We start from the raw sequence: 22,045 nt of genomic DNA on the forward strand, positions 1-22,045 counted from the left end.
TAATACTCAGTCATGCTGGGATCCCCTCTACTTGCAGAAACACGCCTGCATGACGGCAGTAAAAATCAAAATAAAACAAATAAATAAGTAAAAAAGAAAAACCATGCAATGCAGAACTCTGCTAGAGCTGTAACGTTGAGGCAGCAGGCTGGGTTTTATTACTGTGAGGAAATGACACGAGCTTCATCTCGCTCCCTCCTTGCCTGCTGTGCAGCCTCTCGCTCTCTCCCATCCCTCCTCTCCCTCCCCTTCGGCTCCGCAGCAGGGCTGGGGTGGGTGGCGCTGCGGGTGGGGCGAGCAGCCCCCCGTTTCCCTCCCCACCTTGGGCTCCCCAGGCTGGGATCCCCCGGGCTGCATCATTGGCATGCAGCGCCCGGCAGGACTGCATCACTGCTAGAGGAGATGCCGGCTCGGAGCCTCCCGCAGCTGCACGCCCCACTGTGCCGCACAGCCAGCAGCACCGGACGCAATTCAGGGTGCCCAAGGTAAGAGCAAGGTGTTCCCTCTGTGCTTTTATATATTATAAAAAAAAAAAAAAAGGGTGAGGAGAGGCTGATGGAAAGCTGGCAGGTCCTGGGGGCTCCGTGTTGAGTGCCGGGGAGGTTAGTGTAAGAGGCAGGGAAAAGCTCTGTCTAGAAATTAATACAGAAGATGCCGTGAGATGAAGGTGCTTAAGGATGCGGAGCCGGTGGCTGAGTTGGGATGAATACACGGGAACTGTCGGGGACTGTGTTCGTGTAAGGGGATTGGAGGTGTTGGGGCAGCCAGGAGTGAAGCAGCCGTGCAAACTCGCCCCGTCACGCTGCCCAGCTGCCCGTGCCCTCCCCAGAAGGGGATGTGCTGCTGTCTTTTATACTCTTAACTTGGGCTCGGGCAATTTTTAAATGAGTGCTCACGGTGTGTGTCCAGGTCGGGGTGGGCTGGGGTGGAGAAGGAGAAAGTGCACGGGGGAAGGGGCTGCCGTGTCCATCCGGGAGCTCTGTGCACCCGTGTGGGTGTGGGTGTAGCACCCCAGGGTGCCTCTGTTCACCCTTCTGCCCACCACACCACCAGCACCCCTTTGGATTGTCCCCCATCATCATCTTCCCCAGACCCTGGGAGACCTTAAACATAGCTAAAACTGAAAACTGCAGTTCGTCACCTCTGTTAGGAAGGATGAAATGAAGCCACAGAGAGAAAGCGATGGTTTGGGGTGCTAGTGGGGCTGACACTCTGACCAGTGACTGTGGCAGGACATGGGTTCTCTGGTGGGAATTTGCTATGCGTGTGTGCATGCACTTCTCTGCTCCCCACAGCACATCCCGACCTACATCTCTGCGGGGACTGCTTCTTCTCTTAGAAAACAAATGTCGTTCAAGGGAGATATTCATCTAGCTGCAGTAATATGATTCATAATGCCAGGATCCCATTAAAAATCACCGATAGGAACTGGATTCATAATAAGCTAATCGTAATGGATCACTTTGTCTCAGGAAAAGAAAAAAAAAAAAAGAATAACAACTCAACAATTATAATGTACAGGTGAGGAGGATTGCAATGCTCAGAGGAACCCTCACTGTGTTGAGATTGGGTGCTTTTAAGCACAGTGGCAGAGCTTAAAGGGCTTTCCTGCCCTGGGAGGTCTGGGCAGAAATTACAGGCAGGAAGAGAGTAAGTCATGTGTCCGACCTGGCGTGAAAATTGCTGCTTCATGGCTCTTCTGGCTCCCTGATGTTATCCTTTGGGGGAAGAGAGAGGAAAGGGGCTAATGATCTGCCTTACTTAGGCAGATATATTATTTTATATATATATATATATATGTATATTGAATATCCAGTAATGCCTCGCTGGCCATCCCGGGGTGAAGCACCAAGCCAGGACTCTGATCCTGCAGCAGAAAGAGGAAGGGAACCTCTCCCTTCCCTGCGGGAGAGCTGGGAGTTCAGATCTGAACTGACACTGCTGGTTTTCCTGACATGATTTTGCAAAGTGTAATGGAAGAGCTGGAGGAACCCTACCAGAGCATCAAAGCAAGACAAAGAGAAAGCACCCCCCAGGACAGCCATCCTGGTCAGCTTGCCCAGCAGAGAGTGCTCTGCCCCATGAAGTAGTTCTGCTATTTGCAGCTTTTTATGTTCCCTGCATGAAAATCCCTGGTACCCGACAACTGTTTATTGAGGGAGCTGAGCTGGAGGTGGAAGCCCAGCTTTTGTGCAACCTCATGTGAGTTTTAGCCAGGCGGTACCCAAAAGACAGCCAGGCAGCCTAGCCCATGCAGGCAACCTCCATAAATCTGGCTGCTTGTCTGCAGGTAGGGTGAGGGCACCAACTTCTGGAAGTGCTGTTAAAGTGGACGTGGAAGGTCCTACATGTATGATGAGTATAAAAGCACGCAACCTGGTGTTTGGTACAGGGGGTACACGAGTTTAGATTCGAAATAATAATTGATTCAGTCTGTCCTTGTAAGAAAAAAGCCAGGGTGCAGAAGAAGGGGTTTTTCATTGCTCATATTAACTCCTGGGTTGGGAATGTTGCTTTTGGTGCAATTAGATGCAAAAAGCAGAGGGACCCCACTGACCTGTGGTGATGCTCTCCAGCCCGTGCAGCACGGCGAGGAGGTCAGGGTTTGGAGGAGCCCGTGCTTGGTGCAGCATGAGTCAGGCTCCCTGCCTCACCCACGCTGAGTGCCAGCTCCCAGCTTTACCATTCCCCTTTCCTGGCCCAGGTACCAAATCCCATGGCTAGGAACAGTCCTAACCAAAGCCCACAGCCTGCTTCCAAAATTCTCTTCCTGCACTGTCAGGTCAGCAAATTAATTTTCCAGCTCACAAGCTGAAAACTCATGAAATTGTTCTTGTCTGAAAAGATTATGGAATTACTCCGGTGCTAATGAATGTTTAACATCACAGCAACTGAAGGACCCATTAGGGCTTTGACAGCCAAATAAAGACATGGGAGGAAAAGAGAGCCTGTGGTGGCTGTGCCAGCCCTCACTTTGTGTCTGGGGCAGATGGGAGGAGGAGGATGACTGGAGGTCTCGACTTCTCCCAGGTTTATCCAGGTTTTGCACTGCCCTTCTACCCTCCCGTCATGCTCTGTAGTTTGGGACTGTGGCACAGGTTCCCGAATACATAGGAAGAGCTGTGACCCTACCAAGAGAGTCTGGCAGTCATTAGGGAGAAAATATACGGCTGGGAATGGGTCTGCCCGGGCCCTGCTGCCTTTCCCAGAAGTGCATCCTCGCCCCTGCTCTTCTCGTGCTGTAACTCCCTGGGTTGCAGCCGCACAGGGACATCCCCTGGGGTGGGATGGGGAAGAGCAAAGGAACTGTGACACAAAGCAAGGGCCGCTCTATATTTAGGTGAGGGCCCTGGACAGAAGGGCTAATCCTCTTTCCCTGAATTATCCAGCCTGGGGATTAGACTGCGTTAAACCCCCCCAGGCCTCCCCTGCTGGAAAGGGCAGTGGCAGGGAGGGAGGCGGAGGTGTGGGCAGGTTGCTGGTGACTCACGGCGCTGCTGGCAGCACCCAGAGGTCACCAGGGGCCCGGGTGCAGAGTGAGACCCGAGTGACGTGTGGCACAAAAAGGAGCACAGAAAGGAACATTACAGCATCCCGATTAGGAAAGGACGCGGAGCTTTATAAATAATTGCAGAGATGAGGGAGTGCGGCAGCAGGTAGGAGGAGGAGCAAGGGACCCAAAGCAGAGGTTTCCCAAAGTGTAATCTCCTCCTTAGGTTTTTCCACGCTGTTTCTTTAATCAGAAAAAGGGATGCTTTGGGGATCACAGCCAGTGCCCCTGAGAAGATGTTCCCAGCGTACCTGCTCGGGCTGGCTCTGGAGACGCAGTGCTGGGGACGCAAGTTCAGGTTCAGCTCTTCGGAGTGCGAATGAATCACTGTCAGCGCTCCATTAAAACACTGAAGGGAAGCCAATAACGCAGCTCAGGGACAGTGAGTGTGTGTGGGGGGAATGGGATGTGAGGAAGGAGGCAGCCTGGATTGCACCAACAACCAAAAAGGGGCATCTGCTTCTGAGGCAGGGACAGAGCCGGTGCCACCGCTGATCTGTGGCAGGGCATGTGAGGGGCCCTTGCTTTTCCTCCCTTAATCTCCAGAAGCTGGAATCTATCTCAGAACAGTATGGTTTGTCTTCCTTCGCTCAGCTTTTCAGACCTTATCAAATAAATCAGTTTTTTATGTTTGCATTTTACCATTTACCGGGGTTCCTGCCACCTTGTCGTGGAGTTACATCCCCACTGCTCACCCCATGGACCCTCACGGTGCAGCTGCCACCCCCCAGACTCACCCTGCCCACCCTCGACTCAACTGCTGAAAAGTAGAGTTTGCTAGTGGGGAAGCCAAATACACCAACACACTTTATTTTTTCCCTGCATTTAAATCAGTTTATTCTATTTTCTGCTCTACAGCCTACATAACCTAAATCAGGATTTAGACCCTATTGTATTTTCCCTTACCCAGAACTGGGACAAATCGAAAGCCTCATCGTGCTGTTCAGCATTCCCACGTTTACCCTCAGCATCGAGAGGATGCCATTGAAATAACTTGGTGGCAGTTTGATTTGGAAGGGGAATAAAATGCTGGGCTCCCAGCTCCCAGCAAGGAAGGGAAATACCTCGGCTGGTCCTGCAGCACCTGCTCTGCCTGCCTTATTTCTGAGCATGAGGTTCGAGCTAGAAATCACCGGGGAAATCCTGGCTGGAAGAGAGAGAGGGAGCAAAAAGGGGGAAGACCATGGGAAATCTTTGCCTTTAACGTGAGCTCAGTGCCTTTCCTCCGTGTGCCGAGCATCCCCAATTTCCTGTTTAACTTGGAGTCCACACATCTGTCACGTTAGCATCTCCCGCTGCCTGGTTCCCCCCAGCCACCCCCCTCCCATCTGCTCTCCCTCCTGCCTCCAGCTCCTGGCGCTTTGTGCCTGGGGTGTGCGTGTGTGCGCCGGGCTTTGCCGCTGCCCGATGGACTTTTCCCCTGCTTGTGCCTCAGTACCTGGATGATCAGCTCGGCTTGCAGAGCATTTACTTCTAATCTCCAGCTTGTGACATCCTAGCGGAAAGGGACGAGCCTTTCAGGAGCGGCTCCCCTGGGTTGGAAAGAAGGGAAATGGATGGTGAATGGCTGCGATGAAATGTTTCCCAGCTCTGGTAAGGGATGCTTTTCTCTTGGTCCTTTTCTGGACAAGCAGTTGGGGTGTAAAAGTAAGAAGGTTTAAGGGGGTGAAAAGCAAAGGGAGGGGAGCTGAAAAAGCCACAGGGAAGAAAAAAAAATATAAAAACACAATGAAAGCCAGTTGGGCTTGCACTGAAGCTTTTCTAGGGGTCAGTGCTCATCAAAGCAATTTAATTACTGTTAGTGAGAGGATGGGAGCCGAGCGGATCAGACAATGCGTGTGCTGAGGCAATCAGAGCAGCTTTAACCCAGATAACGTTTCATTGCCCACTCTGTATCCTTTTTCCTATGGTATTTCCAGCTTAGTCTGGGGAATATTTGGAATGGATGGGCAGGTGCTGCTACCCAAATCCTGCTTTTTTAGGTCCTATGCTCTTTACTGCCGGAGTTTTGCATGGTCATTCATGATTTCTTGCCTCTAAGCTGGTGCATAAAGCCCGTCAACTTTTCTAGCTGATAAACTTTCTCTGGTGTGAGGTCTCACTGCGTTTTTCCCCCTGAAAGCAGTCCCCAAGGCATTGCAAATAGCTGTTATATAGGGAGGAACAAATAGAGATGCTTGGAAGGAAGGGGGTCTAGCTGGACTACGTGGACTGTGAGCTGTCGGATGTCCTGGGCATTGGCTTGCTCTGAACAAGAGGTCCGCGAGTCGATTTAACTCATGAGGCTCTCAAAATGGGCGTCCCGTGTCTAGGTCGGCTGCTAGCAGAGCTCTTACACCAGGAATTTAGGGCCCTTGTTTAAAGAGGATCAGGGAGTAATAAAACTAAGAGCAGCCTTAGCAGCCTGGTGGCATTGAATCCACAGAGGTCTGTAGATAATGCTCCCATTGGGAAAAAATAAAATTAAAAAAAAAAAAAAAAGAAAAAAAGGAAAGGAAAGGAAAGGAAAGGAAAGGAAAGGAAAGGAAAGGAAAGGAAAGGAAAGGAAAGGAAAGGAAAGGAAAGGAAAGGAAAGGAAAGGAAAGGAAAGGAAAGGAAAGGAAAGGAAAGGAAAGGAAAGGAAAGGAAAGGAAAGGAAAGGAAAGGAAAGGAAAGGAAAGGAAAGGAAAGGAAAGGAAAGGAAAGGAAAGGAAAGGAAAGGAAAGGAAAGGAAAGGAAAGGAAAGAAAAGAAAAGAAAAGAAAAGAAAAGAAAAGAAAAGAAAAGAAAAGAAAAGAAAAGAAAAGAAAAGAAAAGAAAAGAAAAGAAAAGAAAAGAAAAGAAAAGAAAAGAAAAGAAAAGAAAAAAGAAAAGAAAAGAAAAGAAAGAGGAAAAATACTAGAGTGACCTGTGTTCCACCCAAAACCTGGTGCTTCGATCCAGTAGTTGCTAAGATCATTTAGTGAGAAGAGGCTTTTGAAAACATTTGGTTTTGTGATACAAAAACAAATTCTTTCTGGGTTTATTTATGACAGGCAGAGTTAAAAAAACTACTCCTGGAGAAAATTGCAGGGGTGTTTTGTTTATAAAAATGTTCCTCTCGTGAAGCATTCATACAGAAACCTCCACCTGCACCAAATTCACCCATTTCCTACTCCTTGATGTCAGGTACCTCAGCACTTGGAGTGGGGCACCCTGCTGCTTGTGCTCACTCTAGAGCATCCTTAGAGTTTCAGGCACCAGTTACATTAAATCTGAAGATAAGGATCCTCCTCTCTTAGACAGCAAATTTTGGCTTGTTTTGTTTTGTTTTGTTTTCTAGTGGGCTTCAGAGTGACAATCTTCTGTACAAAATCTGTGCCTTGTGACCAGTGGGTGAAGTGAATACAGGAAAGTGGAGTGAGCTTTGTGTGTGTGTCTGAATCCCAGCACTGTGTAAGAGGGAAAGAGTGCAGGAATTGCCAGATGCGTGTTCTTTGAGGTGTTTGATGATTGTATCAGTAGGAAAATCTTAGAGGGCAGGTTTTGCTTCCTCTGACTGAAAAAAAAAAAAAAAGGAAAAAAAATAGTTTGTTTCAAATGATTAAAAATCCTTCATTCCCTGTTTGCAGGAAAACCACTTCAGAGCACCAGAAATGTCTATAATTTCTATATTTATTTATTTTTCTGGATGAACTACGTTATAAAATCTGCGGGAAGGTTGATGCCAGAGTATCTCTGCTATCTGTCGTGTGTCTGTGTGCAGCTGACGTTTCTCCCACGTCCAACCTGAGGTGTTGGCCAGCGGTGACTGTGCTTTCCTGGTCCCTGCTGCGGTGCTGCTCAGAAGGGTTCATTTCCTCTGTGTAATTAATGTGCTCTGTGATATTTATAAAGAGAAAATCCTCATACCCATCTGTGGTAGTTTTGGTACACCTGCCAAGATGAAATTCTAGGGCCAAATTAATATTACAATCTGCTAGATGTGTAGATCTTTATAGCATCCCAAAGATATTTCCTGAGAAATGCTGATTTGGTATTGAGAAGTGAAGGAAAGGTTCTGAAATCTTTGACTCTGGACTTCTGCTTGAATTTTAGTCTTTTCTCATGGACATTTGGGTTGTAGAGGGGGGATTTCTCTTGTGAAAAATCCACTTGGTAAGGACAGGGAGTCATGTGAAATCCTAAACAAAAAATACATCATTCATGTAAGACCTGTAGCATCAGTGTCATTATCTCTTCAGGATGAGATAAGCAAGGAGATGGAAGATGAAACCTTTCCTTGCCTGGGAAAATTCCACAATATTTGATTCGAATTGGAATCCAGTCACCTCGTGCTCATCTCTCCAGATTTTTCTTACCACATCTGTTAAATTATCACCAGCTATTTGTGTTTTAAACGAGGCCTTCCTCCCTCACAGCCCATCTGCTCAGCCTGTTTGTTCTTCCCGTGCAGTCACGACTTTGTCATCACGTTTCTGCCAGTCAACACACGCTGGTGTCTGGGGGGGGAAGGAAGATGGGGTACAAGGCCTTGTCTGGAATGAACTAGAAAGGAGGGTTGGGTCAGAAAAAGTGAAAGGAATTGGAATCAAAATGAAATTGAAATCGAAATGAAATTGAAATTGAAATTGAAATTGAAATTGAAATTGAAATTGAAATTGAAATTGAAATTGAAATTGAAATGGAAATGGAAGAGTATTTAGCCAGGGCAAGAAAGCTAGGAAGTTCATCCCACTTGAAGGACAACTCCAGAGAACTGGCCTCCTCCATGGGATGTTTGTCTCGTCCTTTATGGCACATGTTCAGGCTGCTGCAGATTTACCAGCATTGAGAGCTCTGATTATTGCAGCTCACAGGTTCCTGACCTCCTGAGCTCACACCCTGCTCCCATGGGCATGTGTGACTTCTGGTGACTCCCTCTTCGGTAGCAGCCAGAGGAAAACCCCATAAGGGTGGTGACTGAGGCTTCTTTGAGGAATCCCATTTATGAAGCAGTGTGACAAAGCAGTGACAATCCTCAGACAAGCCTGGTGACATCTTGTTTTGGTGGCTGCCATTTCCTCTGAGACCTGTTCTTAGGGGGATTAGCACAGCCAGAGTACGAGTTTAGAAGCAGGTTTAATCAGATGTCTCCACGATGATGACCATAAGATTGGCGAGGTTCAGGGGAATGGCAGTACACAAAAATCCTTCTCCTGTTGTACTTGGCACAGAGGATCTATTGCACCAGACGCTAACACTAATGGGTAAAAGCTCCTTTAGATTTGCAAGCTATCCCTGGGTGGGTGGATTCCGATTTTAGTCCCAGGGCTGCAAATCCAGTAAAATAAGCAAAATTCTTCTGGGTTTCTGCCAGGAGCACAGATATATGGGCTATTATGAGGGATATGGCACCTCATAATATAATAAAATTGAAAAGCAACCATTCTGTTCTCCCTTTTTTGGGGCCAGGGCTCAGTCTGCCCTGATCGGTGGGAGGGAGGAGGAAGAGAGGGTGCTTTGTGCAGAGTTTGGGTACATGACAGGTGTGGGCCTTTTCTAAAAACCTGCAACAACAGAGGGCTGGCTCACAAAAGCTTTCAGCAGACACGAGTGAGGAAGTGTGACCCTAATTCCTCTCTACTTCCCCTGAAGCTCGGAGCAGGCACCAGCAAGACCAGCCCCTTCTCGGGGAGCTTTAAGGTGTCCTTCTGCACCCCCACCCGGCACGCATTCACAGTCCAAACTCACGGATATTTTAACAGGGCTGTCTCACTGCAGGGATCAAGCATGCTTTAATTAAGAGCACTTGTGGAGGGGGTGTTAAATGATTTATATGCAGACACAGATTGAGAAATCCCAGTGGTTTCATCTCTTGATGTGTAGCTGCAGTTGGCAGGTCAAGGTTTTCTGGCATTCAGGAGCAGCTGAGGAGCTTTTCCACTTGTGATACGGGCCCAAAGTTGCTGGGTTTGGTGGAGGCTGAACCTCCCTCTGGCTGTGACCAGCACGGAAAGAACACACAGCCCATTTCCAGCGGGGGCAATGTGTGTGCTGTCACCACAGCCATTCATTAACCTTCTGGTGACTGTGGCTGCGCTCTGAGGTTGTGCCACCTTGGGAAAGCAAAGGTGTGTTCCCAGAGCTGCAGAACGGTGAATCAAAGTGGAGAATTTGCAATTAATCTTGCATTTATTATCATTAATTGAATGCGCTTTGGGCATATTTTTTTCTTCTTTTAGATGAGGATAGCTAGGGTTGGCTATTAGTGTCTCTTTTATTATGCTAGCAGGGTATCTTTTACACTTAGGAGCTCAGACACTGCAAACCATCAGAGATGCTGCTTGTGCTGCAGTGCCTGTGGTGCTGTGCAGCACGGACATCCCCAGCCCCACATCTCCAGTGGGATGGGAAGGGAGAAACCAGAGCCTCGAGGGGCTGCCTCGGGGATGCGAGGCGCACAGCAACTCAGGGAGGGTGCAGGACTCTGGCCCTCTGGTAGGAAATGTTCGTGGATTAGGAAAAGCCTAATGCATGCAACTTCTGCAAAGTCCTGCCCGCAGCCAAGATTTACACAGAGAGAAGTGGGCGAGAGCTCAAGCCCTGCTGACTTACGGCTACAGGGCGCTGAGCACAGCAGTTTCCCAGCCATCAGCAGGAAAGACAGCAAGATTTACACCTGGAAGGCAGCTGAGAAACAGAGGAATGAGAAATAAGGTGCCTCAAAGCCATGCTGTTTGAAAGCTGAAGCAGTGGCCGGGGCTCCTATTTGACTTCCCACCACAACAAGCTCGCAAAAGAGGAGAGAGGCTCTTGGAGGACGACAGGCTCACCCCTGGGCTGCTCCACGCAGGCAGCTGGGGCTGGTACCCCCTGTTTCAGGCCGTGCAGCTGATTAAATATTGAAAGGGTCTGCTTGTTGTTGCTTGAAAGCTTCTGTCTGGATGGCAGCGAAGTTAAGTGAGGACAGGTTTGCGCTGGCACAGTTTCTCTTTGCTTAAAGAGGGGGGGCCGTACACAGAGCAAAAATAGCTTTGTGGGTTTGAGCGGAAAGGTGCTGTTAGGACATGGGTTTAGGTTACTCCTTTTTCTACTCCAAAGCAAGCTGTGGGAGGAGGGTAGAGCAGCCAGGGGGCAGGTTGAGTTATCAGAGGGACCCGGTGGCATCAGAGGCTGTTGTGGGTGCTCAAAGGGCAACGGGCACGAGCACCCAACATGGGTGATCACACAATTGCCTTGCTCCAGGCTGCAGCCAGGATCACCTCCAGGCTTCCCTTGGAGAGGAGGTGATGGATGGAGGAACAGGCAGAGAAGAGGGAGGGAGAAAAGGCTTGTGGTGGGTTGTAGGATTAGGGGGAAGAAGGTTCGTTACTGCCTTGTGCCATAGGCAAATCTCAGAGACAGAGAAGAGCTGCTTTCAGGTGGAAGGAGGAAAAAAAAGACCATTTTCCTGCTCCTCAGCCAGGCCTGCTGTTGCACTCCCATCTTCCAGAAGCATACGCAGGGGGTGCTATGGGCATCTTCCATGCTGCACATGGCTGGGAACATCCTGAGTCCTGTGGCTTGGTGCCTCCCTTTCAGAGCACGAAAGGGGCAGGCTTCCTTTGTGGCAGAGATTTCCCATCAATTTCTCCCATCAATGAGTGGCAGACATTTTCCAGACCCCCCCTGAGCTTTCAGATAAGCCCATGGAGCCACCCAGAGAGGCCCCAAAAGTGACATCTATTCGTGCTTCCATTGAATTTCTACAGAGCTGTTCCTTTGCTGCTTCCAGCTCCACTGAGGATGTGCTGATTTCAGTCTCTCAGTAGGGTCTGTGCTGCAGGGAACATCCCAGCAGGGACAGCTGCAGGGCTTCACCAGGAGTTTAAGTCACTTTGAGCAATCAGAGAAGCCATCTGACCTGGAAAAGAAAGTTACCTTTGTTGTCTGAGTGCCCAACATAGCTGTTCATACCTTCTTACATATATAATCGGTGTCAAAAATTGGTTTCTTGCTGTTTGCACCTACAAACTCAGTCAAATCTGCCACAATTCAGCTAAGTACTGATAGATTTGGTTGTAGCATCCTTCTGATAAGGAGTTCAACAGAAATGCCTGTGAGCAAGCAGATGAGCAAAGCTTTGCTTTCTTGCATCCTAAGTGACACTGGACAGTGCTTACTTTAAGGTTTGCTAAACCCAACGAGGAACTTAGCAGCTATTTATTATTTTTTTTCAGTGGTGAGGAAAAAGAGATCATATTTATTTTTCCTGTTCAGACTAAGGTGGCATGTCCACAGCAGAATTTGCTGCTCGCTATGCATCGCCATTATTCTTCAGAGCTAATTGAAAGTAATGCTGAAACTTGATTTCAAAAATTACGTTAACCAGTTCAGCTTGTGCTGGCCATTGATCAGTTCCTAAGCGGGTTTTAATGGTGTTACGTGATCACTGGTGATTGTACTTGATTAGAAGAACATAATCACAGCAGGGCTGATGGATGAATTCGCAGCTGATCAAATCTGGGTTCACCCACAGCCCCGAGGTTCTGATCCATAACATATCTGAAACTAAATTAAAAAACAGACTGGTGGTGTTATTAGAATGGGATGTTTGTTCATAGTGGAAATGATCTGATAAAATTTTGGCATCTTTTTTGTTCTTTCAGAGTGTCTAGTGTAGCTGTTCAGTTTCAATCATTTTTTCCTAATTGTAATAAAAAAATTATCTTGACACTCATTCCAGCTGGAAGACTTCCAAAACAAAATATTTCCTATTACCTTTATAAATCAAATACCTGAATCAGATTTTTTCCCTACTAGATGTAGATAAGGCATTTGATTAAAAACCATCCAGAATTTCCATCTCCAAACAACATACTCTCAAATACAGGACCTGATAATAATTTTTCCATTTCTGAGGAAGGGATTTAATTAACTGTTGTGGGACTTATTTTCTTGTTTGGGTTTCTTGTTTGTTTGTTTGTTTTTCTTATACCTGCCATGAAATAATGCTACGATTTTGGCAGACTTACAGTATGTGAGACCATGGAGATCCTCAAAAGCATGTGACACGTAGGGAAGAAAACACAGTCTGTTACATCCATCCTAGACAGGTTTTCCCACTCAACGGGGAAATAACACAGGATCCGTCAACCCCAAAAAGTTGCAGAGAAGCTCTCCAGGCTGACAGGTCAGCTCCTTAAAGATGTTTCACAGGGGCCTCAATCTCCTGTGCATCTCCCTTGCTTGGGATGGGAGGATTTTCCCATTTTGATGCTCTGTGAAGGCATGGGATGGAGGCTTGGGAACCAAGCACGACCTATGGCTCTCTCCAAAAGGAGCTCTTCAGCTCCAGCAGGTCAAGGGCAGCTTCTTGCTCTGCCAGCTGGTGGGTGCCTGCCCGTGGGGGCGCAGACGAGAGTGGAGCTGCTTCCCTGATTACCTCTGGCTGCTGAGTTAATTAGCAGCCCAATCTAGGATGCTGACAAAAGGCATTACTAATGTGAACATGAATACAGCTTGGAGCTGGGAGGGGTTGGGGTGATTTTGCCACCACCATTAGTGAACATCAGAGAACATCCAAGATCTGTTTCAAAGCAAACATTTGAGGAGGAGATGCCACAGCTGCTTCCCCTGTGAGATTCTAGGGGATTGCATTGAAAGATTCAACCTATGTAAGATTTCAATGCAGACTCCCAAAATGGCTTTATTTTGCATCGGTCTGGTCCCATTTGCCCATGTCTGGACTGCCTTGTGCTTGCAGAGAGATCATCATTCAGGTTTCATCTCCCCACCAAGGGAGGAACCTACTTGCTCCAAGCAAGGAGGATCAGTGCAAGCCTGAGAGGCTCCTGAGAGGTGCTTAGAAATAAATAATGTCATTGCAGAAGTAGAGGCTTGCTCTGACCAGCCATGCATGGTTAAAGCACATAAAGGCAGAGATCTCTCAGGATCCAGCTCACGTGCAAAGGACAGAAAGGATCCACAAAGCCTTTAGTGAACTCACAGGGAGCTTGCACCAACTCAGGGCATCCCAGTGAGTTTGCATGGCCCTGAGCTGGAAAAAAGCCATTAACAAATGTCCACAATGACAGCACCCTTTTAGCCACTGCCTTGTCTCCATGTCAGGATCAGCAACAATTTGTTTCCTGCCTGTTCCACGTAGAGACACATTTTCTTTGGAGGTATTACAAAGGCTGTATGTAGTTTGGATCAGGGTATTGCATCTGCATCATGTTGACGCTCATCAGGTGCTCTTTCTAAAGGATGTTGGAGATAACAGTCTGCTGAGTGGGTGAAAGGAAAAAAGGAGAAAGGGGGCAAAATGGAGTTGCTTGTTCAGTTACAGCTCAGTTACTGGAGGAATGTTTCTCTTTTCGTTTCGTTTCGTTTCTTTTCTTTCTCCCCAGCAGTTGCTGAGTCAAATGTGCATATCAAAGTTTACTCAACAAGCCCTTTCTGCGTCCTTATGCAAAACATTTCTTGCTTGAAGATGGAGCCAATTATCGTGCATGTATTTATCCAGTTCTAGGAGCCTGCCTGGCTCCTATCTATATTTCATGAGTCTCCACACTCCCTGAGGCTCTGCTCTGCCTGCAGTGAAGGGCTCCTCCGCCACAAAAGCAACGATGACTCAAGCAAAATGCACAGACAGATGAAGCTCCCTGGATTTACCTCCCCAGCAGCCTGGCCTTTATCCCCTTTAATGCTGGGTGGCATTTGGATGCTCTTTCAGAGCCTGCCAGCAGTCAAGCACATGCAGTAGCCACCAACTGATCCTCAACTGACTTGCCCGCTCCTTGTACCCCATGTCCTTCAGCCCAGGAATACTGCCATCAGGCTTTGTCTAAACTTCAGCCTCAGGCTGAATTTCGGACTTACACATTTGCTGCAAATGCCCCAGAACTTGGCCAAGTTAATTTCTGATTTGGTGCACCTGGGGATAGATGAGCAGGAATGCTCAGTCCTCTGGTTTGCTCCCCAAGTAAACCTTGCCAGCTCTGTTTGAGAAATAGATGTGTTTTTTTGTTTGTTTGTTTGTTTGTTTGTTTTTTTGACTCATTGACTGCTTTTAAACTTCCCTTTTAGTTCCCAGCTGAAATGACTTCCTGGCCAGTTCACAATCTCCTTGTTCTTGCATTCATGTTGGATTAAGTAGCACTTTTTCCTTTGTTTTCTCTTCCACTGCTGTCAGTGCAGCTGGGTCCAGCTGGACACTACGGACAGTCCATTTACACCCCAGCGAGGCCAATCTGTTTGTGCAAACAAGAAGCTCTCCATCTTTGGAGGACATGCTCCCTCTTTCTGCTCAAAGAATTTTCATCCAAACATTTTATTCTCAAAAGAAAAAAAAAGAGATCTATTCTGAACAAATTGGGAATGCTTGAGAAGCAGATGTTCCCTTTTGCCCATTTTTCACTGAAAAAGACTGAAGTCACTGCAAAATTCTGTATCTCTGGGGAAAACCTGACAAATTTTGAAGAAAAATACTGACTGTTATGAAGAAACATTTTTTTTGGCCTTTTTTCATAGAAAATTGGGCAATTTTCTGACCCCTTCTCCCACCTTTATCTTCCTGAATGAAACAAAGAGGCAAGCAAGGAGGAGAGTACACTTCAGACTCAATTTTTAATACTCAGGGTTATTCCAGTAGCCTCCAGTGGACTCCAGGTTTGCGGGGTTCTCTTAGTTAGAATCATGTGGAAGAAACAAATGTCTGTTCTTGTCAGCAGAGCTGTATTTTTAGCGGGGGTTCAGAAAATAGAGATAATGTTGTATTTCTTTAAGTAGTGGGGGGGCTTTCCTGTGGTGCTCCCCTTTTTTATTATTTTGAATTTACTTTATGGTTAAAATACTGTGGGCCTTGACTGGTATTTGAACCCAACTGTGCCTATGTAATTTTTTTTTTTTTAATATTGCTTTTATTGTGGAAAGAACAAATGACACATCAGAGGTAAATCTTCAGTCGTTTATGGTGCAGCGTGCTATTCTTCCAGTTGGGATCATGCCAGAGGAATAATCATGTTTATCTATGCGATGCATATCTCTGAGATCCACCGTTCCCATTGCAGTGCAATCCAAACCCTGGTGATTTTACGACTGCTAATAAGCACTGTAATTAGGAACCTAATTAAATATCCTCTGATCTTACCCTTCGTAGAGTCGATCAGCTCAGGGGGTTGGTTTGGATTCTCCATTCCTCCCTTCACACAGGCTTACAGAGCAAGCAAAGCACGGCTGCTTTTTCACATCCTTTGAACTATATCAGATACTGCTCATCAGCAGCGCAGAGCTCAGGGACAAACAGACCGGCAGCACGAGCCAACGTGGCTGCTAAGTTCCTGAAAATTACATCAAATGTGTTAAGAAAAATCAGACAGGATGCCTGAGCTAGGAAGGAGCCAGGAAGGGCAGGGAAGCTTTGGCACCTTCCAGCAGAAAAAGTTAGCGGTGCCTCGACCATCTGCAGCAGCGCAGCTGGCGATTTGTCAGGGCAGTGTCAGAACAACTCTGAAAAGCTCTATCCGTGGCCAGGGGCAGGTGCTGAGGGTGCTGTGCAGAAGGATCAGCAGTTCTGCCTTCACTTGGCAACCAGGATTACTCTACCAGAAGAAATCAGCGCGGTCCGTGAGCCAAGGGAGCTCTCTGCGTGATGTCAGGCTGCAGGGAAAGCCCTCGCTGCAGGGCATCGCTTCCCTCCTGCCACGCACGTGGGATGGGGGGCAGAAAGGGAAGCCAGGCAAAAATTCCCTGCCTGTCCTGTGGGCTGTGTCACCTCAGGGTGAGGTGGGCACCTAGGATGAGCTGGGCAGAAGTGGGCCTCGGTCAGGAGGAACGGCACTGAGGCTCCCTGGGGATTACAAACAGCAAGCACGAGGGATGACTTTGGGTTCACAAAGCCCTGCTATGTTTTGCAGTCCACTGCTTGAGTGACACCCTTGGACTGATGCCCTATGTCCGACCATGGTGGATTTCCCTCAGACTTTATAGCACTCAGACACAGCAGCAGTCTTTCTGAGAAAGAAATGTTCCTTCAGCTTCCAACAAGAGACTCCATTGTAAGAAGGCAGGTGGTTATTTCCCAGAGAAGATCCTGCTCATTTCACAGTCGAATTTCAAAGTATATCACTTGCAGACAGGAAACGTCTACAATCTTCTCGACCAAATGCCAGTACCCCAAATTCAGGCACCGTGCAGCAGGTGGTGAGCAGAGACCTCCTGCAGAGCCTGGGTTTCCTGGATGTCCTCGATGGGGACAGCTGGGCAGGTGGCACTTCAGAAGCATGTAAAGCTGTCACCTGCGCTTTGCAGAGGATGAACACTGGTTTTAGCCACTAACTTTTACAAGAAATTTGGATTTATTAAAAACCAAAACACCATGATGGGCCAACTGCCTCACCTGGAGGATGATGGATTTGTTTTGGGGTATTCTGCAGGTGTAGTGTGGCTGGCTTGTGTTTTCCTCACTAGCCCTAGGAAAAAAAATATTGCACCTGGGTCCTATGGGGTGGTAAACAGACTTGCACAGCAGTGAAAAGTGGTGAGCTGTGAACATCCAGCATGTCGTGATGAGGCAGAGCTGGGGCATGAGGCCTATGAGTGTCCCAGGAGAAAAGCTGGGCCCCAGCACTGCAGAGCGTGGGGTCTGGGCAGGACCAGCCCTGGCAAGGCTGAATAGTGACCATCAGTCCTATTTATCAGTACTATTAGTAGCTTTGGAAGTCCCCACCATCCAAGATATCTCCAACTCTCAGCTTCTCCATGGGGAACTGGTAAACATGTTATGTTTGGAAATAAAAGCTCCACAGACCAGTTTAAAAACCCATCTTAACCCAATCACAACAAACCCATTTACTGTCAAATACAGGCGGTATTGGCCATCTTCCAGCAGCTTAAAACACAACAGACACTTCAGTGTCTTTTACTCACTGCCTTGTGCCCATCACGAGATCCATTTGTGGTTCTCACGTGTGCAGGAATTGCAGAGACTCGGTGCTGCCCTTGTTCCATGCCCATTACCTGTTTTTTTTCATATCTGCACCTTGCAGGAGAGAGGTAACGCGTGAATTTAGTGCTCAGGCAAAGCAGCGACTTCACAGCCCTGAAACCCAACCTCCACCACAGCACAGGCATTCCACTTTCCCCAGGCAACAACCTTTTGATGGCCCTTGTCCAGGTGAGATATATAACCTGCCTCTGTTCTCAAGCAGCTCACAGCACACTTGGGAGGTAGAAAGCAATCGATCCCCTCCTCAGAACGGGAAACAGAGGCAGAGACAGGAGTCACCCAACATCTTACAGAAATTCTGTTACACAGACAGGACTTTATATGTAAAAAGTCCCAATCTGATATGTTAATCATGGGTCCATGTTCCTCTTCCTACCCTCACTACCTTCCAAGGATCTCTTGCCACCAGGAGGGGATGGGTCAGCTCTTGCCCCTTCTGCTCAGCATGTGGCCAGGGGACCTGCTGCAGGCTTGGTGTTTGGGTTTCATTGCCATTGCTGCTTCCTCCTGAGTAATCAGGGAAGTTTTGCAGCCACCACCATATCTTACGTTGGTCACTGAAGTGTCATCAGAGCGAAATCTTTTTCCCCAACCTGTCTGGGTGAGATGAAAAGCTTTGTATCCACCCACTGTCTGCAGGCCATTCCCTGGCTTCCCTTCAAGTCAGCCTGATGTTACACTTTGATAAATAACTTTTGATTATCATCTTCTTCTTGCCACTTCCTTCACCTGGGATATTCTACTCCTTTTTCCCCTGAAGAAGCACCATCTGCCTTGAAGTATTTGTTATCCCCTTGAAATTTGCCAGTGAATCCCCCCAGGCTCATCATCTGGAGGACACCTGCTCTCACACTCCATTGCTTGCCTGCTTTCTCCTTTATATCATCCAGGATTCCTGCTTCTAGCAAAAGTCTTGAATTTATTTTATCTTAGATTTACTCAAGAGTGTGACAGACTGTATTTCTCTCTTCCCTCGAAGGAGCAGAAGCCATTTGCTGTGATAGCACTATCTCCTGGTGTCATTTCTGTGTGAATAGCCCCAATTTAGCTGGTCAAGGGAAGCCATTTCATAGCCTTCCTATTACTGCTGCCCAGGAATGATCACCCAGGGAGCTTTCTAGCCTGGGATCCCCTCTCTGACAATGAGCAGCAGCAAATATATCTAAAACCTCCTCAGTAGACAGCAGCAGAACAGCCAACACAACCGTGAAGTTTTCCTCTTGAAGGCTGGCTTATATCTTGAAACACTTTTTTCTCCTGGTAGAAAAAGAGATTGTCCAGGCCAATGAAATTCATGTTCTCCCTTCCCTCAGACACATCCTGTCCTTGCTTTCAATGTAGTCAAGGCCTTTGCTTTTATGCTAACATGTAGATAGGGATTTCCTTGTGTGAGATTTCAATTTCTTGCCTTATGAATATCCTGAATGTCCCATTGTCTCCTATTCTGAATCAGCAGGTAATTCCATTCCTTTTACTGTCTTAGGGCAAAGAGCCTGATTTTTTCCCTCTTCCTCCATGCTGAAAGAAATACTTATGTCCCAGAGGAAGCTTGGAAACGGCACCTACACAGGGGATTAGAAAGGCAAGTACTGCATGGAGACCCCTTACCAAGTTTGCTGCCTCATCCTGCCTTCCCTTCCAGCCAGGTGGGGCCTTCAGCAGCCACTTGGCCACCAGTACCATCTGCCACCAGCTGACTTTGCCAGTCTCGATGAGGAGTCTTGCAGAAAAGCATCACCAGCTAGCTTGGGGTGGAAGTGTGGAGCAAAAATAGAGCTCTACATGGTGGTGCAGGACGTGATCTCTAAAGCTAGGTGGGGACGAGTAGTATCAGCAGTAGGAGTAGGTGTGAATAACACACTTCGGGCTGCACACTATGCCAAATTTAAGAGTTCCCCTCTGAGCACTGAGGAAAGCAGGAGCTAAAGGAAAGCCCACACTCTTTGATCTTGCTCATATACTCGTCAGAAGCCATGTGGCAGTACACTGCTGTGGGAAGGGCTGGCAATAGTCGTACCCAAACCCTGGCAAGAAGTCCCTAGCATACCTTTCAGGAGTAGCTTTCCATGCTCTTTGGACCTGTTGTGCCTGGATTTGCAGCACACAGAGCATGGCCATCTGTCCTAAATGTCAAGACCATCAAAACGGCAGAGCAACAAGCAGTCAACATGGCCCCGAGGATCCCAGTGAGGGATTCCCAAGACATTAAGCCATCCTTCCTCTAACCAAACCTTTGTGAGTCCTGACAAATGGCTGCCCAGACATATATTTTTTCAAACCTTTTCCTTACCATATTTTACAGAAAAATCGTGGGTAAAACATAAGCAGAAGTAGCCTGAATTCAACTCTCCTGGCATAAATTGCATTGATGGCAAATTGACTTTAACTCCCATATGTACTGCCACATTCCTACCCACAAGCATGAGTCACACTAAGTAATAAATAATAGCTAAATCTTTCTGCCTCAACAGGTGATTTTGAGGATTTTCTCTCTTGCGTACTCATGAACTATGGTGCTATAGCCCGATGATGTATTGAAGCTATTAATTTTTGGAGATGAAGCTTTTTCATCATTAACGTCCAACCTGAACACAGGAATTTATTAGGCTGTTTGGGCGGCAAATGTGCAGCCTTCTCACCACTGCACACGTGCCTAACTGAATACTTTTTGCCCTTTTACTGTCTCAAGGTAATATTACTTTCCAAGACTGGGTGTTCCAGCTACTGTTACGCCTTCTTCTCCTCCTCCTTCACCCTGCCTTGTCCTACCTCTTTTATATATATATATATATATATATATATATAGCATATCCTGCTGTTGCTTTCTCTCCTTCTTTGGGTGCTGCAATATTGGCTCTGTGTCAGTGTTTTCCCCTTTTTCTCCTCTTCCTTGCCAATTCAGCAGAGGCATGAACATAGTTTCAGAAGACAGCAGGAGACCCATGTTACAGCTGAGAACTACATGACTTTGGGCTGTCAGGATACTGCCCGAGCTTAAAGCTCTGCATAAACGAGTTGCTCTTGCAAAGAGCTATCCTAAAAACTCCTGCAAGGACAAGAAAGGATTATGGAATGCCTGGGAAAAAATACTGCCAATCCTTTCCACACTGTTAGGGAGCCTACTACATGAGTTCAAATTATCTGCCCTTCTTCTCTGCCGTAGTAGTGCACAGAAACTGCTGGGGGCTCTTGTGAGTTGAAAGCCTCCACATGGGTGTAAAACATGAGTATAAATGTAGGGTTGCTGTATGCAAGGTTTTGTGTTACTGTTAAATGAGTACCAACATATTCCAGGCCCTATGACAATTTTTGTTTGCACAGCTAGGCAATAAAATAAAAAAAAAAAATCTTTCTTTTTATTTATATATTTTTGTTTACTTGTTTGCTTGCTTTTCCCTGCAAGATGCCTGTTTCCAAAGCAGGTTTGTTCAAAGACCTGGACATCTGAAATATTCGCAGTACAGTTTCCCAGCCAAGATAGGCTTTGCAAGCTGCCTTCTTACAGAAGAAAACACCACTCTGTGGGTGTGCGTTGTGAATACGATAAACACTTAATGGTATCTGTTGAATGATCCTGGATGCTACAGATTTCAGGTCTCCTCAGTAGTATTTCATATCTAAAAAAATGGTCAAAGCAATCAAAATGCTATGAAAACAGATGGAGCAAAAACAATTGCTCCAGTACTTTCACTGTTAAATAACCTTGAAAGGAGTCTCAGAGTGAACATCTTTTTAAATCTGCTGCTGCGTGCACTTGCGTTTCTCCACAGGCAAGGTGTATAATGAACAGTGCATTTGCAATTTGAAAAGCTGTGGTGGCCACAAAACAATTGTATTGGAGGGCTCATGGAAGACAAAAAGAAAAAAAAAAAAGAAAGAAAGAAAAAAAAAAGAAAGATGCTGAATTTAATTTGAGAATCACCCCCCTTATTTGATCTAAATCTTAGCTTTGCAGTAACTGCACTTCCTGAGACTGTTTTCATGTAGCTCTGAGAGGAAGCATAAGTAACAAACCTATTACAGAGCACGATGAGAGCATAAGGTTGGCTGTGACTGTGACAGGCTGCAGCACGGGGGATTTCTTGGAACGAGTCTGTGTTCTGGCACAGCCAGTGCCTTGGTACACTTCACTGGAGCTGGCAAGCAACTGCCTCCAGAGACTGATGCCTGAGCACCCTGGGCAGGGAAAGAGCTGTTCCCAATAGCAGGAACAGTTCCCTGCAGGGAAAGTGCTCAGCCAGTGGAAATCTCTGTGCTAGAGTCCTTTTTTGACACTGTCTTGGAAAACAAGAGAACAGCCCTGCAAGGGCTTGGTGTGAAATGCATTGGCTATGTCCTTCTGTCTCTTGTTTGTGGGAAGGTTTGTCAGACCCACAGCAACAGGAAGGTGAGCACAGGCAATAGCTGCTGATTTTTTACATTAACTGAAACAATGCAGTCACTTCATATTTGAATAGATTATCATGGGGTGTTTTGGGTTGAAAAGGACTTTAAAAGGACCCTAAAGCCCTTCCAGTTCCAACCCCACCTGGCCATGGGCAGGGACACCTCTCACCAGCACGTTGC

The 22,045-nt window shown here is 47.0% G+C and overlaps 1 protein-coding gene across 2 annotated transcripts in view; it reads left to right on the top strand.

Annotated features, from left to right (window-relative positions):
- Positions 1-213: 213 nt before the first annotated feature.
- The window catches only part of SV2B (synaptic vesicle glycoprotein 2B), a 61,770-nt gene continuing 39,938 nt past the window's right edge, over positions 214-22,045 (top strand). The window contains exon 1 of one of the 2 annotated variants that reach the window (XM_027466233.3): positions 214-485. The gene's annotated coding sequence lies outside the window, so the exon portion shown is untranslated. Of the gene's footprint in view, positions 486-4,578; positions 5,144-22,045 lie in introns of those variants that run through there. The other variant, XM_027466235.3, reaches the window with a different exon arrangement.

This window comes from Anas platyrhynchos, chromosome 11, assembly GCF_047663525.1.
Source record: "Anas platyrhynchos isolate ZD024472 breed Pekin duck chromosome 11, IASCAAS_PekinDuck_T2T, whole genome shotgun sequence".
Lineage (NCBI taxonomy): Eukaryota > Metazoa > Chordata > Aves > Anseriformes > Anatidae > Anas > Anas platyrhynchos.